The 16950-nt window shown below is 33.0% G+C and overlaps 1 long non-coding RNA gene across 1 annotated transcript in view; it reads right to left on the bottom strand.

The window, feature by feature from the left end:
• Positions 1-2061: 2061 nt before the first annotated feature.
• LOC134271173 (uncharacterized) overlaps positions 2062-16950 on the bottom strand; it is a 37488-nt gene continuing 22599 nt past the window's right edge. Inside the window, exons 3-4 of the long non-coding RNA XR_009992971.1 lie at positions 2560-2665; positions 2062-2134 (exon numbers count right to left, since the gene is read on the bottom strand). This is a non-coding gene — a long non-coding RNA (uncharacterized LOC134271173). The remainder of the gene's footprint in view (positions 2135-2559; positions 2666-16950) is intronic.

Below are 16950 nucleotides of genomic sequence, written 5' to 3'. Positions count from 1 at the left end.
TTCCATAAACTGTGTAATAAATATAGGACAATTTGGGATTTCAGTGGAATACTAGGTGAAGAATAATGTTAACACACATACCGATGCGATTTAATTGGCTGTTTAGATCAACTCTATCATTTTCATAAAAGATTATCTCTTTTAAAAATTCTAAAATGAAGACATATGTGACAAAAATGACTTCATGTTTGAATTTTAAGGAGGAAAAATACTTCACTTCTTTAAAAAATGCACATGTCATAAAAGCAAGATTATATAACTCAAAATAAATCATAAATTCAATTTGGGAAAAAAATAAAAATATATGTATAGTAGACTTTAATCTGTTATGAATAGAGAAATTGAAGAAATAGTCCGGAAATTTTGTTTTTGCAAAATCATGTTGCACAACAATTAAGCGGCTTCAGTCTGCTTACCACATAGATAGACTCAAATATTTCTACCGTCTACTACAAATTTAATTTCATTGACAATACATTACAAATGGCCATTTTTTCATGCAACAAAAAAATTGTGAAAAAGAGAAATTCATTTCTCATTCACTGGATTCACATTTATAATATTTTATGTTGCCAAATGGTCCCAAGAAGGGCACAAAGATGAATTAGGTTTTAAACCTCCTGAGAAGCTTATGGTTTCAGAAATATTAAATCATCATCATTGGTCTTTTACTAAGATCAATTAACAACAGAGTATTACATACATTAAAAGTTTTAAAAATATTTCACAGATATTTAATTGCAGGAAAATATTTTGCCCATATCAACAATACAAGCAATCTTTCTGCACATTTAAAAATCCATCAACTTTGCATTACAATGATACAAAACTCATGTAAATTATCACCCCCAAATTAATGAAAAATATTTTATTTCTCCAATTTTTTGATCAATCACTGAAAACCTTGCTATGACAACTTGGAACTGAGGGAAAAAAATTATACAGACAAAATTAATGCATGACCCAAATGTGCTAGAGATTTCTTGGCAGAAATTTGAAATGGTACCCAACAAAAATATTCAGAACACAGCAACCAGCCTTAAGACATTTGGAAGCAATTTAACATAGTTTTTTCTCATGTTCTTTATTTCCCACATCTTTCTGGCCAGTGTGTAAAGGCAGTGGATAGCCCCATCCAACTGTTCATTATGAACTTTTGCCACCGCACTTAAGACAATGCTAAAAATCCCCGGATTGCAGCTACTAGACATTTTCATCACAATTATCTATAATTTTTTTTTTTTAATAAAATTTTACTGAATTTCAAGGAACAAATGTCAATAAAATTAAATAGATGAAAATGATTTACTCATATCTAAATAAGTTATAATGTTCAATCTTTTAAATCTAAAACTGAAAGATGCCTACTATTCAAAAATAATTGTCAAGTATCACATGATATGAAAGTAGAATCTATTTCTTATTTTAATAATTATATATATAGAAATTTAACATCAACATAAAAAATTATCATATTTTGTCAATCTCTGAAGAAAAAATAAATTTCATTTCTTATACAAGCTGCAAATTCTCATGTGATTAAAAAAAATTCCAAAAATTAGAAATACACAAAATTTTAAAGATTAGGGCAGCTGTTGATTTCATCAAATAATATCTCGTCAAATGCAAGAAGTTAAATGCATCTTTATTTACACAAACACAAGACATGTTTAACCGAGCTTGCCAGTTAGTTTATTTCCCAACTGCAACGGGCCAAGATAGGGTGTCAAGACAAGTTTCACTTTTTGCAAACATTTGATATGTCTAAAAAAAAAAATATCTCTACAAAGCATATTCTCTACCAATTCTTTCACCATTATATTCTTAATGATAAAAAAAATTCTTGCTGGTATGGCTTTCAAAGTTATTTCATTATAATAATTACATGGCCCGCTTTTTTGTCTCTGCTCCGATTTTTGGCAAACCATTAAAAAGCTCCTGTAGCACTTTTTTTCTTTAAAAAAAAATTATTGATGCTCAATCAACCTTCTAAAAAACTACAATTTTTTTGTACCCATAAAAAAAATTGTAAAATTAATAAAAAAGAGAATTTTTACTTACCTTAACCATCGAGATTGTGGCGCCGTCCACGAACCAAACGTATCATTATACATGCTGATGCTGCAGGTCCAAGCTTTCAGTGGGGAAAAAAGTTTTTTGGATAAAACTATGAACTTTGTCCTTTAAAAAATTATTAAGATTTTTAAAAAACCCAGAATCCACGTGTATCCTGAAGGTTCACTCAAACATTATACTGGCAATTGTATACGTAATGGTTACTACAGTCAATTCTTATATACATCTACATGACTGTCTATTTATAGTTCAAAGGTTCATCTGAGAGAGCAGAGCTGCCGAAATAATGTGCTACTGTCTGTTGTATGAAAACAGAGCATCCATGTATACATAGGTAACATATCCCAATGTACAGGGTTGTGCAAAAATTCAGACCCAATCAGAATGGCTCAACATACAGGCTGTGCCACAACTATCTGTCAATTATCAGCTATATGATATTTGTGAAACTTAAGATCACTGATTTAGTGAACAAACTCTTACCTCATCATGAAAAATGAACGTCTCAGTTGTCAGAGTGGTAATTAATTTGTCCCAATTACTGTGTGAAAAAAAATCACTGGCCCAGGTTTTTAAAAGATGAAGATATCTGTATTTAGAAGGGAAATAAAGAAAACAAACTTAGAAAATTTTTTGTCACTATTAAGTTGTGACATTTCATAGTGTGAAAATTATAAGTGCATGAACACGCTGATAAAGAATGCAAAATTCTACTTGTAAATACCTGGCACCAATCAATTGCTTGAATTTTATCAGAATAAAATTTTTCCAATCTGAATTGCAAAATTAATGAATTAATGTCTGATTGATTAACACGATGCTGAAATACATAAAGAATAGGCCCATAGGCCACAATGCTGACCTGAGTAGCTTTGGCTCAGCGGTCCTTAACCAGACTTTACTCTCTTATACTATTTTTGTCTTTTCTTGATTATCTCCCCTTGTAAGGAGGCTTCACCCTTTATATTAACAGGAGATGTTTGTAAAACGCTTATGCCCTCCTCCCAAAAATAATTCGAATTGTGTGTATCAGCATATGATATGTAATAAAAATATTTGTGACGCGCCAAGCAAAAACCTCCCTTATCTTTATTATGACGTAACGTCAGAAGACGCGTCTAAAGTCAACAAGGTAAAGTCGACGTAAAAAAAAGTGTCCTTGAGAGAAACTCTCGATCCCGATAGAACAAGGGGGTGTTGTTATATTTATATGCTAAGACAGATTCTTGGGTGTAATTTGATGTAGTTTATTCATCACAAACTTCGTCTCCGTCAAGTGTCTGTGTGATCTTTCCTTTTCACAATTAATTGTGTATTTTTTAAAGATTTCCAGTGGTGGCTGAAAAATTCCCGTAAGGCCGTTTCAAAATGAAGTTTGTTTGCCCTCTCCCTATTAGTGTTAAAAAATTGCATCGGTTGGTAATTCGAATTTTTTTTTGTCGGACATTTTCGGTGTTGAAAAAGATTACAGGCATTTCTGAAATAAAAAGAAAGTTGTTGAAAGGATGAGAAAATTCCGGAATAAATAATTTCGAAGTCTTAAAAAGATTTTGGTCGATTCATTTTAAAAGGTCAAACAAACAAGTTTTTAAAGATAGGTTTTTTTTAAATTTAATTTCCAGCTGTTTCATCGTGATGCACATGCAAGAAAAATTTAACAGGAGCATAAAACTAAGTTATTTTTTTCTTCAAATAACGATGCAATGAAAATTGACCTGAATAACTTCCCTTTTATTTATGGAATGAATTAAATAGCTACCCAATTTATACGGTATAAACTGAGTTGGGACAGTTAACGCTGCCGTTTATATAAATAAAACGTGAACTATTATTGATAAATAGTTAAGTTTAATTTTAAAAAAAAACCATTCTCTATAGATAGGACACAGAGTATTTGATTTGGACACTTCTTCCCAAATTAGTTTTAGCTGTTGATTTAAAATGAATATTTTGAAGAAAGATCTTTGAGCTTATTGTGGAACACCTTCTCATGTTGTACAAAAAATGTAGAAAACATCCGCCCCCCCCCCCCCTTTTCTCCTGTGTCACGTGTCTGCTCTATTTCTTTGGATACTTCTTGAAATATTTGTCTTGAATATACGGATGCTCGCATAGATTGTAAGTTACAGTCCCACTATCTAAAATATTTTATGATTGAAAATTAAACAGATTGAACATATGTTTATCGACCTTTTCATAATATGTTAGATGAGGTTATACACAGTACACCGAATGTAAAAATCGCAAACATGATACATTGCTTAAAATGTTATGATTAATAGAATTTGTTACAAATTCATACGAATCGTTTGAACACTTTTAAAACATTCCAACTTATTATTTTTTGTGCATGGTTTATCGACATGTACTAAAGAAGATTCTGGAGTTCTGGATTCCTGAAAACAATATAATTTCGATCATTTATAAAATCGCTGAATCAGGCTGTTGTATGTACATGTAGTAATGTCTCCGGTGCTCATTCAGACCTCTTAACTTAAAACATCAATGCAGTATGAAAGTATACATTAAACGTTTTAGAGGTTAAAGACTTTCTTTTTAATGATCTTATTTTAACCGTTAGTATTAAGGATTTTTTAACCTGTAATAATTTTTTCCCCGACAAAGACTTTACTACAAACATTTCATGATTTAGCATCTACCTTGGAAAATAATAACCTTGTTGTCTTCTGTTGAATCGCAATTAAATTAATATGTATAAATTTTATGCGTTTCAAATTATAAAAATTTGCTACCAATTACACGTAATTTATTAAATGTATACATGTAAAAAAAAAAAAAAAAAAAAACTTTAACAATGTCAATAATTTTTTCCTGCAAAAGTTGTATTGAACATATGCGTACATGTACATGTATGGGCAGTTTAATGCAAAATTAGTACAGTACAAATCTGCACAAAATATGTTAATCCGTGGTAATATGCCTATATTTGTTCAAGTTATATGGAAATTGGAGGATATAAATATCTGAATATATTTTACTTAAGTCAATGATCAAAACGCTGTATATTCTAAGATAAAGGATTTATCGAACATAAAAAATACATGTTGGTCGGCTTTAATATTGCGTGCTTGATCAACTAACCCATACATACAGCTTCTCGTGTATAAAAAAATGTATATAAATAACAACAATTAGTTATTTTAAAAAAAATAACAAAAGTTACAGTTTAAGATTATACATGTATGCCTTGTTCTTGTTTAATAAGTTCAGATAATCAATTAAGAGTAAATGTTCATAGCTGAGTCCCCCCCCCCCGTTTACGATGATCGAAGAATATTAAGAACATTTTACCCGTTTTCTTACTTTCTGTTGCCATTTTCTAACATGCGTGTTTTAACCTATACTAAAATGCTACTAGCATTTAATATGATTAAAATATATCATAATGTGTGCATGTACTTTCTCAGGAAGGTAACAGTGAAGCTTAGTATATGCCTTCAGTCTTCACAAAATCTTTTTCTCAGTACATGTCCTTCGGGCATTTGTAACCTCTAATTACACTAGCCCGAACAAATATTTACATTCCCAGAATTTTATTTAGTAATTTTATTCTTATTTGCCGTTTCACATCAAGGAGATGATACAAAACCAATTTCTATCAATCTATTGTTTTGCCCTTAATATTGTTTTTCATTCCTATAGAACTGTATCTAAAATTTTCTTCTGTGCTTGAAGCTGTTTAGAAGGAAAATCAAAGACTTCTAAGTACAAGTATATTTAATGTTATTGGTATTATTTAATTTGATAATACGGAGGCTTATGCCTCGGAGTTTACATGCCCTTTGGGCTTGTAAGTGTTCCATTTCCACATGACCGCTACCAATTTTACCAGGTTCCGACCTTCGGGCTCCCAGGATTTGGTGAAGACTGTTGCCTTATATTCTATGTCTAGAAATGAAGTTGTGGAGTGTACGTGTGTGTGTGATCACTTGTGGGATTCATATTTATTCTGGTATTGTGGTTTGTTATTCGGCTTATATACAATGATCGGTTCAAAATTAATTCATGATTAACTTTATACAGTCATATAAATTGCGGATTTTTTTTTCATTTAACAAGATTTAAAAAGTGGGGATGGGTGTTACATTCTGATTCACTGAAAGTATGCAGACGCATTTAGTTACAAAAATAATTCTAAATATATAAATATATTTATTTTTAATACTTTAAACATAAATATAAAATAGGAAAAGGAAGGCCAGGAAAAATTAATCAAATGTTAAAAAATTATCAAGAAATAATGATTGAACATTTTAACATTTGATGCACCAAATCTTTATTGATTTGATTTAAACACGCATTTATTGAATTATACAAACGGATCGGAAACAAGTTTGACAATTTTCAAGTTCTTCTTGTGAAACTAAAGACTCGTTTCATAACGACACCTGAAGAAAAAAAAAAGGATCAAACTCTACTAAAAGAAACAAATACAATTTATTCTTTGGTGCAGAATATCTTTTCAGTAAGCCAAAAAGTCTTCAGTATTAAAACAGAAAGAAAAACATGTAAAAAGTTAACTTGTGGTAAAAGAAATGTTATTTTTCCTTTAGATAGAAAGAAAAACCTGTCGCACTCTTAAAAATTTCAGGTATTTAAAACATGAACTATGACAATACTTTCTATCTATTCTGTGTAGTGTATAGACTTTTAATGCCCGGGGGTTCGGGGGGGGGGGGGGGGGGGTAATGGCTGTCTCGAACTTTTTAAAAATAAATACTTTGATAGAGTAACAGTGACAATTAAGTGCATCTGCTTAATTGGGATTGAACCCGAGGCCTCTGTGCTTTACCGAATAAGCTTAAGGGTTAACCCACTAGCCCAAGCTAGTAGGAAGTCGTACGTGTGTCGTTTGTACTACCACAATAGCATTTTTTTTTTATCCAAATATTGCTTTCTTTTACTATTGCAGTGATGTAGATTTCTGCCATTTATTGCATTGAAAAGCCATAAATTGGAAGATCTCCCAGAGGAAGAGAAGATTTTTGATGTTGTCTTGAGTTTTGTTTTTTTCCCTTGACGATCATTTCGACACCCCCCCTCCCCACCCGTCTTTCGTTTCTCAATTACTCAAAGATATACTTTAGAATGTTTATGTTCTATTATTACGATGAAAAATCTTAATTGTTGATACTTTTAAGAGAATCAAATCAAAAGTTTGATAATCTAAATATCATCAAATTATTATATAGCTTTACGTCATTTACGATTTTACGTTATGAAAATTCATGCAGTTACACACGCGTACACTGCACGTCATATAAATATTCCGTCTTTGTCCTGCGATATTTTATACATTTATACACAGAAATATATGTCATGTTATACATCAAATGAAAGAGAAAGAAAAACTCTACAAGAATCAATGAAAAACTGAAAATGTCAAAATTCTTCGTTAAGGGAGGTTTTTGCTTGGCGCGTCACATTTAAATCTGAGCTAAACACCAATTTAAAAAGAAAAGTGAGGTCAAGGTCAAAGGGAATGTCAAATTCAAAAAATGATGCATTTGATTTGATTACATTAGTATGTCAGGGCTCGACATTAACTTTTTTCCCTACTTGTCCATTCGGACAAGTGACCAAGATATTTACTTGTCCGAACTTCAACTTCACTTGTCCGAAAAAATTTTCATTGAATATCTTATTCTGTCAATTGAAAACTATTACTTAAATGAAAAAAAAAATTAAACGTGCTTTATTTATTAGTCTTGTTATTGATAAAAAAGACAAACACATATGAAACAAAATTTTATCTATATAGACTACCTGACCTGACAACAACATAAATGTTTGCAAGTGAATCTGTAATTCAATCAGATATATTCCAAACTGGCAAACGCCGTAAGATCCACGCCATGCAATAGTATGGATGCAATTAGTGAACATCGATCCCGATCAAGTGTGAACTTCAACTTACATAGCAATTGATATCGGGATCGAAATTAGGGTTTATGTACTGTTTCCGTTTGTATTCGATAAACTTTTCAATTAAATCAATAGTTGTTTTTTATTATTATTCAAAGACTTCTTTACATGAAAAATCACTTGTCCAATCGGACAAGTGCCCAGCAATATTCACTTGTCCGTAATTGTTTTTCATTGGTACCGGACAAGCGGACAAGCGTTAATGTCGAGCCCTGTATGTATCAACATATAAAGTTTGATTATACTATCTTGAATGGTATCTTTAAAACTGAGCTAAACACTAACTTAAGAAAAGTGTGGTCAAGATCAAAGGAAAGGTCAAGGTCAAAAAATGTTGATGCAATTAAATACCTTACATCAGTATGTATCAACATATGAAGTTTGATCACACTATCTTGAATGGTGTGTTTAAAACTGAGCCAAACACTAATTTTAGACAAGATGCCCATGGGCCTTATAGGTCACCTGAGCATCATGCATTCAAAATAATTGAATTTGGTTCATGTTTTAAGCTAGATGCTATGGCATTCACAATTTTAAAAGAGGCACCATTGCTAATCATTATGATGATTTTATGAGTTTGTACAAGCCAGACCTCATAAATTTTTCATTTCACATGCTGAATACTATCATTTAGTAAAAAAAAGTATTTCGGAAAAAAAAAAAGAAAATGGATCGTCCGGGATTCGAACCCAGGACCTCTTACATATGAAGCAAGAGACATACCACTACACCACGGAACTGCTATTACCTGATGAGAATTATATGCAAAGATGAAGTCACACACAGGTATATATTCAAGTTTGATATTGTCAAAATTTTACACAATGCATGGTGTCTAATTTAACCTTAATATGTTTTACGGTATGACCGTTGGGGCGAGCGCAGTTATGTACGTACTATCATAAACCTACACATGAACTGCCTATCATTCAAGAAAAAAAGAAAGAAAACAAAATAATAAAAAGAAATCACTTCCCAAACATCGGGATCGAGATTCCGAACTTCTCGGAAGTTTCCGACAAAATCGGAAATACCCGAACCGTTAAAGTGACGAAAGTATGACGTCAGATAAAAAGTTCTGTAGACTTTGGACGCAAACGATGGTTTTATGGCATGGAAATTGCAATAAATCGTTGTTTGTATTTTTTTTTTCAAGTAACTTGTTGCTATGTTTTAGCCACTCTGTTAAAATGCTATGCACCGCAAAGGATTACTGGGAGTTTGGAATTTTTTCACGCGGTGAGATAAAAATTTCTTGGAACAATGTGCAGATTTCAACCCGAATTTCCTCCGTTCGTACATGTTAGTCTATTGAGCTCGCTACGCGAGCGGCGCTTCGCGCCGCCTCGCTGCGCTCGCTATTAAACAGTTCTAATAGATGTAATAAGAATATAAAATCTGCCGAGAATCTGTTTTATACGTAATAACTCTCCTCATGCCCCTGTGCTAAAAATAGTGACATGTAATACAATAAATACTGATAAAACAAACAGGGTAGGGCACTTTGAGAGGGAAGAGAGAGGTCCTAGGGAGTTTTGGTATAAAATTACATTGCAAAAGCTCAAAATCTTCTTGAAGTATCACCCAGAAAGGATAGTGTTACACACAGACAGAATATATAAATTTACGACCTTGAATTTTGATCTTTTGACCTCAAAATCAATAGGGGTCTTCCTTAGGCCACAGGGAGTTGCTATGTAAAATTTCATTGCAAAAGCTCAAAGGGATATCACACGGAAATGAAAGTGTTCTGACAGAATTTGCAAATTTATGACCTTGACCTTTGACATTTTGACCTCAAAATCCATAGGGTTCTTCTTTAGTCCATAGGGAGTTGCTATGCGAAATTTCATTGCGAAAGCTCAAAGGGTTCTCGAGATATCGTGGGGAAACTAAAGCATTACAGACAGACAGAAAGACGGACAGACCCAAATTAATATCCCCGTTTTAAAGCGGGGGACAATAAAATAGAGAAACAAAATTACTGTTACATCAAATTTATGCCCCTGGTTATATTAAGTTACTTTTACCATGCATGCCATCAGCACATTTTCATAGCATGCATAAAACAAGAGGCCCAGTGGCCACATCGCTCACCTGAGCAATTGGCTAGGAAAAACACATATCAGATCAGAACTGAAAGTTTACTGAGGTTGGGCGTGGGGGGAGGCTTGAATTTTAACCCCCCAGGGGGTCATGATTTGAACAAATTTGAATCTACATTACCTGAGGATGATTCCACAGGAGTTTCATCTTTCCTGGCCCAGTGGTTCTTGAGAAGATTTTTAAAGATTTTTCCCATATATTCCTATGTAAAACTTTGATCGGCCATTTTGGCCCCACCTACCCCCGGGGGTCAAGATTTGAACAAACTTGAATCTACACTACCTAAGGATGATTCCACATGAGTTTCATCTTTCCTGGACCAGTGGTTCTTGAGAAGAAGATTTTAAAAGATTTTTTCTATATATTCCTATGTAAAACTTTGATCGGCCATTTTGGCCCCACCCAACGCCGGGGGTCATGATTTGAACAAACTTGAATCTACACTACCTGAGGATGCTTCCATATAAATATGATCAATTATGGCTTTGCTTTTCTTGAGAAGAAGATTTTTAAAGAATGTTCCTATATATTTCTATGTAAAACATTGATCGGCCATTTTGGCCCCGCCCTACCCCCAGGGGTCATGATTTGAACAAATTTGAATCTACACTACCCGAGGATGTTTCCCCATAAGTTTCATCTTTCCTGGCAAAGTGGTTCTTGAGAAGAAGATTTTTAAAACATACCACAAAATTTTCATTAATTCCCATTTATCTCCCCTTGAATGAGGGCGTGGCCCTTCATTTGAACAAACTTGAATCCCCTTTACGCAGGGATGCTTTGTGGCAAGTTTGGTTGAAATTGGTCCAGCGGTTCTTGAGAAGAAGTTGAAAATGTGAAAAGTTAACAACAACGACGACAACGACGATGACAACGACGACAGACAATGGACAAATTGTGATCAGAAAAGCTCACTTGAGCCTTTGGCTCAGGTGAGCTAAAAAGCCAAGGCATTGACAGGACGCTGGTGTTTGTGCGTCTGTTAACTTTAAAAGAAAATTCTATCCATTCGTGAGTTTTATTTATATTTAAATAAAACATTTCATACACAGGCAACAGCAATTCTGTATATTAGTTTTATAATGTTTCCATGGTTACTCTAGCTATCAAATAATTTTTTTTCCCAATTCCTTCAAATTGTTCCTACGTACAGTCTTGACATTTTGTAACACATTTGTAAAGTAAGATACATAATTTTTTATTGTCATGTTTATTCTTATCATATTTTTTAGAATGATTGTTTCAACTTTTTGTGTTGCAGTAATTGCATGAGTAATAATTAATGAAGATTAGCATGGTTAGGAAGTCAAACATGCATTCATGTTTTCGGTCACATTGTTACTCGTTTTTTTTTCGCCTTCGCGCAGCTTCCTCCATGGTTAAATTTTCAAATGTGGAGAAGGTCCCTGTACTTAGTTGGTTTATTTAATACCAAGGAGCAGAGAAGAAGATTTACAAAGAAATAATGCATTTTCACTATATAATCTATATAGCCCCACCCTAGCACTAGAACCCCTGACCCTGGGGCCATGAATTTCATAATTTTGGTAGAGGATTGAATGCTCATTACAGTGAGTGACTCAGGTGACCTACAAAGTGAGGTCAATGTCAAAGAAAAGGTCAAGACAAAAAAATATGTTGATACGGTTGCATAACTCTTATCAATATCTATCAGCATCGGAAGATTGATAAGTATATCTTGAATACAGTAAAACTCGTTTAGTACGAACACGGATATTACGAATTCACTGATATAGCGAAGTCAGATTGGATCCCCAGCTATATAAATTTAATGAATTTCTTATACAGTTATTACAAATTACTATATTACTATTGAACGTACCCAAAGCAAAATTTGACCTACATATTCTTATGATAAATCTGTATACCAAAGAACCTGGTTCACTTGTCGCAAAATTCGGCCCCGTGTCAAAATTAATATTCCTCTTAGTTCTTCTAAAGAGTGTATATTTTAATGAAATTATCAATATATACCTGTACAAAGCTTTATTTATGTTTTATATTGCTGTTAATGTAGCATTGTTTACGTTAACGTTGCGATATTTTGACGTTGATTTATGCGACGTCATGAACAAGAATGGGATGTAATATTTCAAAATATATCCAGCTAACATGCATTTTTCATAATGTAGGTTCATTAAATTTCTCTCACAAATGCAAAATGCAATTTATTGTTCTACATGTGAAAGTATACCATACATACTAATTTATTTTTCATTATTAATGGCAAATAATAATGTTTGAAATCTTTTTTAAAATCATATTTATTAGAGAAAATAGTTGTTTATTGGTGGGTTTTCATATGTTAGTGGACTGATGCCATGAGATTCATGCCGCTAAAAATATTTAAAAGAACTTGTAACAAAAAGGTACAGGAAGTGTTGAAAAAAATCACCATCATACTTTAAACAGTTTACTATATTTTATCGTTAGTTTGATGACCCTACTCAGTTTTTCGCCTTTTCTTTTGATGACGTCATTGCTTCTGTATCTTTCGTCCCTCTGCTCATTGCACTTTTTTAAAAGATACTTATCGTCGTGTTATTAAATACTGATTGAAACCAATTTCGCATCTATTACTTTATAATGAACAGTTAACTTAACAAAATATTGAAGATGGAACTTTTCGTAAGGAGAAAGAATCTCATTCAATTATTTTGTCGATCGATGAATTACAATTTCTTATGTTGCGAGTAAAACTTTTCAACGTAACTGACTTTGAAGTTTGGACATTCGGACTGCGAATCAGCTCAAAATTATCTATCCTCTACCTTAATCATTTGTTCTCCCGAGAAAAAAAAGTATTATCTGGACTTATTTTGTCTATCTCTATTCGGCGGCCAATTCTACATACATGTATGTGATTGTATAACACGAAGCACCACCATCCCATTTCCAGCGGGTTTTATTTTTAATTTACATTTAAGATTTTTTTACTCTCTTCCAATTAGTTTTCAATCAGATCTCAAAGAACTGAGATATTATAAATTTTACGACACATCAGTAAATGAAATTGATTATTAGATGACAAATGCTCACATTTAAAAATGTGTTTCCCCTATTATTATAAAAATAAGTCGTTATTTGAGATGTATTGCTTGGTTATACCAATGCTTATTGAAACATTTTTATAAGATTTATTCAAAGATATAAGCCGTATGTCTTATAGTTAAGAAGTGGACAGAAAAAAATGATGTTGTTTTAGGTTTAAGAATTTGTTCCTGTACAAATCTGTACGAAAAAGGTCTAACATATTTGATGTTTTACTGAGTGGACATAAAAATCGATGTTGGACCGCTGAGTGAGATGTTGGACCTGTCGATGAAATGTTAGACCGCTTACGTCACATTATGGCCGGACCTTAATCTCATTTGCTTTCTTTGGTGATAAACAGTGATGGATATGAAGTTTACATCACGGAACACAGTACAAGATGCATGCATGTAAAAAACAATAAAAGGTATTTTAAAAAAAAAAAAAGTTATTGATCGTGTCCTCGGGCAAAAAGAGTTTTGTCGACCCTCGACCCAAGTCTGGTTCGAAGGTCGACAAAATGCATGTCAATGTCAACTCGGTCAATAAATGTATAATATTTCTCGTACATGTAAACAGTAGTTTATCGTTTCTATTCAGCGCAAAAGTTTTAAAGACGGTAGTAATAACCAAACTTTGTAAACGACTAAAAGGATTATGATTGAAGTTGTTATAGAAAATGATTTAGTGTGCATGTAGCTGAAGACCTGTGCTCGCTGGTCTGAAAAAAAAAATGGAATGGACCACGGTCACCATAAAACTACATGGTCAGTTCTGCAGTTAATGTGCATGTCGGTGTGGCTCGCCGGCTTTTTTTTTAAAAACAATTCCAACAAAGAATTCGAAGTAAATTCATGTAATCATAAAACAAAATTGTAGAGCTATTGTTCTGATACATGCAGAAATATAACCAGAATCTACGTGATACGTGTATTGAACAGACCGAATTTAACCTTTACATTTCACAATGTAAAGGTTTTGTGTTATCGAAAATGCCCAACTAGTAAAAACTTGTTTGTAAATCCTACAGCTGCGAATGACACAAAGATCATTTTTATACGTTTTGCACCGCGCTATGAAACAAACCCTACTCTGCAGAAACCATGTAGGCATATCCCGTGACAAAAATCCAGGGTAACAGTACGTGATTCATGCATCTTGAGAGGCCTGCATCTTCATTTTGATGCCAATATTTTCTCACATACAAAGTGTAGGCGTCGGAACCGGGGAAGCGGGGAGCTTAGGCCCCACTATTTTGCAAATATATACACAATATAGGCATTGAAAATTGGGGTTAACATTTTTAGCGCCCCCCCCCCCTTTTAATTTGCCTTCGATGCCTACGTCTTATATTCATCATTTTCTTTTCTTTTTTTTTTTTACATAAATCCACTGAATGAGCAAATGCACAAAAATTTCTATTAAAAAAATATATATTAATTTTATTTATTTTGTTTTGCTTTGAAGACTGCATTCAGCTTTGAATATCCTGTGTTTTCCTTGCATAAATGCATTGAATTGTGAAAGAACTTTTTTGACATGCAAAATATGATAGCGGCCGATTTGATACTTTGCATCAATATTACTTGTTTGAAATATTTTAGTCACTTTTTCATAAATACACGTGTATAAGACCGAAGCACTTATAATCATTGATAAGCAAAATATAGCTGTACACTCAGCATTTGTTTAGTTCATTGATAATTAATCAAGCGTATTTTTTTTTACATAACAAAAAAATTGAGAGAAAGAGAGAGATAGAGAATAAAAAGTTAAGGTTGGAAGAGTATAATTAATTATGGTTATGGTTAAAATGGAACATCAAGTAAAACTTAACCATTCATTTAGTAGGTAGAGGGTAGGATGAATTAAGATATTTTCGACATGAAAATATATAAATATATAGTTAAGAACTATATGAGCTATTTTCGAAACTTTTCACCTTTACACAGATATCTCATCACAAGTACATATAGAGACGATCGATCGATTGATTGTAAACTTGTAGTTTAATGTTCAGGTCTCTGGAGAATATTTCACTGATATGGAAACGCCACTACTTGCCGATGGAGAGCTGGAAATTTTGCCCTATGCTCGGCACTTATCCAGGGTCATTGAGCAGTTAGGTAATTTTTTCGTAGTCTCGTTTTCCCCAGACTCTCGCTCTCGAGACTTTGCTTTGGCAAAGTCTCGAGAGTGAGAGTCTGGGGAAAACGAGACTATTTTTTTCGTGCCTACTACGACGCGGGAACTCGGTTTAAACGGTCTCATCTGAAGAACCTGTCTCCACGTCCCACAGTGGGATTCGAATCCGCAACGTAAAGATCAATTCCTTACTTCGCGACTCTAAAGAGCATAATGCTCTGACCACTGCAATTGGCTGGTTATTGTCAATTTCTTAGCAAATATATAAAATGCGTGTCTTAATAAGGATTTACGTTACAGATGCTTTCATGGAGCATAGACATAAGGCGCTTTAGGTCTGTGCTTGGAGCACACGCATCAGTACTTTGTGATCCTTGACAATAAAAAGTATCTTTAAATTTTCTATCCTCTGCTCTTTTGTTATTACGATACAATGTAAGTATATATTTCTTACGCTTCAGATTAAATTGCACAAAGGCCAATAGATCTATCCCTTTGCTTTAGGTCTATGATTAATATCAAAAATGTTACACCCCCCATTGTGACGTCATTATTTTTAAAAATGACGTACTTGTATTTCTAAATTGTTTTATCGATAAGACTTTATATGTACAAAGGTATTGCAACTAAATGTATAAAATATCATCGACTTGATATTCATAATGTTGATGTGAAGAATTCATCCTATAAAATTAAGATTTTTCAGCTATAACTGGCGAGTAATATTACATCTTATAGCACCATTCTGTCTTATTCATGTGTTTTGTTGGTTTAAAAATTAACACATTTTTAAAAAATGAACATAGTCCGCAAAATAACACCATCGTAATTTTTTGCATAAAGAATGCTTTTAAATCAATATTTCATCTGAGAAAATTTCAAAGTGGTGTAATGATGCGGACCTATTGAAAAATGCGTTTAAGTAGTTGATTTTTAACGATTTTTCCGGAAATACGCATTCCATGTATGTTTTGACCGCCATAAAATAGTTAAACGGGGACACGTTCTAAAAATTTTGGTTTATATTTTAAGCAAGCATATATCCAACATTTATTTTCACTATAAAGTTTTGATTCAGTTGAAACTTAAATTTTTGGAAATTCTCAGGGCCAAATATTATAAGAAGTGAATTTTGTTCTTTCTTTCAGTATGTGCAATGGCTGTGAAGAAAATGAACGGAAACTTGGTGGATCGACAGACAGCAGCAAAGCAATATGCTCTCCCTTCTTCAATTGGGGCATTGTTACAACGCACTTTGAAAAATTACGCACTTTGAAAAAAATTTTCAAAGTGCGTTAAAATTTGGGACCAAGCTAACGCACTTTGAAAAAAATAATTTTTTTTCAAAGTGCGATAATATCGACCATATTAACGCACTTTGAAAAAAAATGTAAAGATTGATCAATATTCCTTCAAATAATCAGTATAATAAAAAACAGATTCTGGTTTGATAATTTTTTCATGATAAAGTCACAGTAGTACCTGAGATATTGACGTTTTAAATATTTAAGGTTTTGATAAAATAAAAGGGAAAATTAAAGGGTCTTGAAAACAAGAGGCCCAGGGGCCACAGCGCTCACCTGAGCACATCGGGCTTGAATTTACTCCCCCCCCCCCCCC

This window comes from Saccostrea cucullata, unplaced genomic scaffold (assembly GCF_032062105.1).
Source record: "Saccostrea cucullata isolate Sc308-1 unplaced genomic scaffold, CSIRO_AGI_Scuc_v1 ctg750, whole genome shotgun sequence".
Lineage (NCBI taxonomy): Eukaryota > Metazoa > Mollusca > Bivalvia > Ostreida > Ostreidae > Saccostrea > Saccostrea cuccullata.
This window is presented reverse-complemented; position numbering and strand designations above follow the sequence as displayed.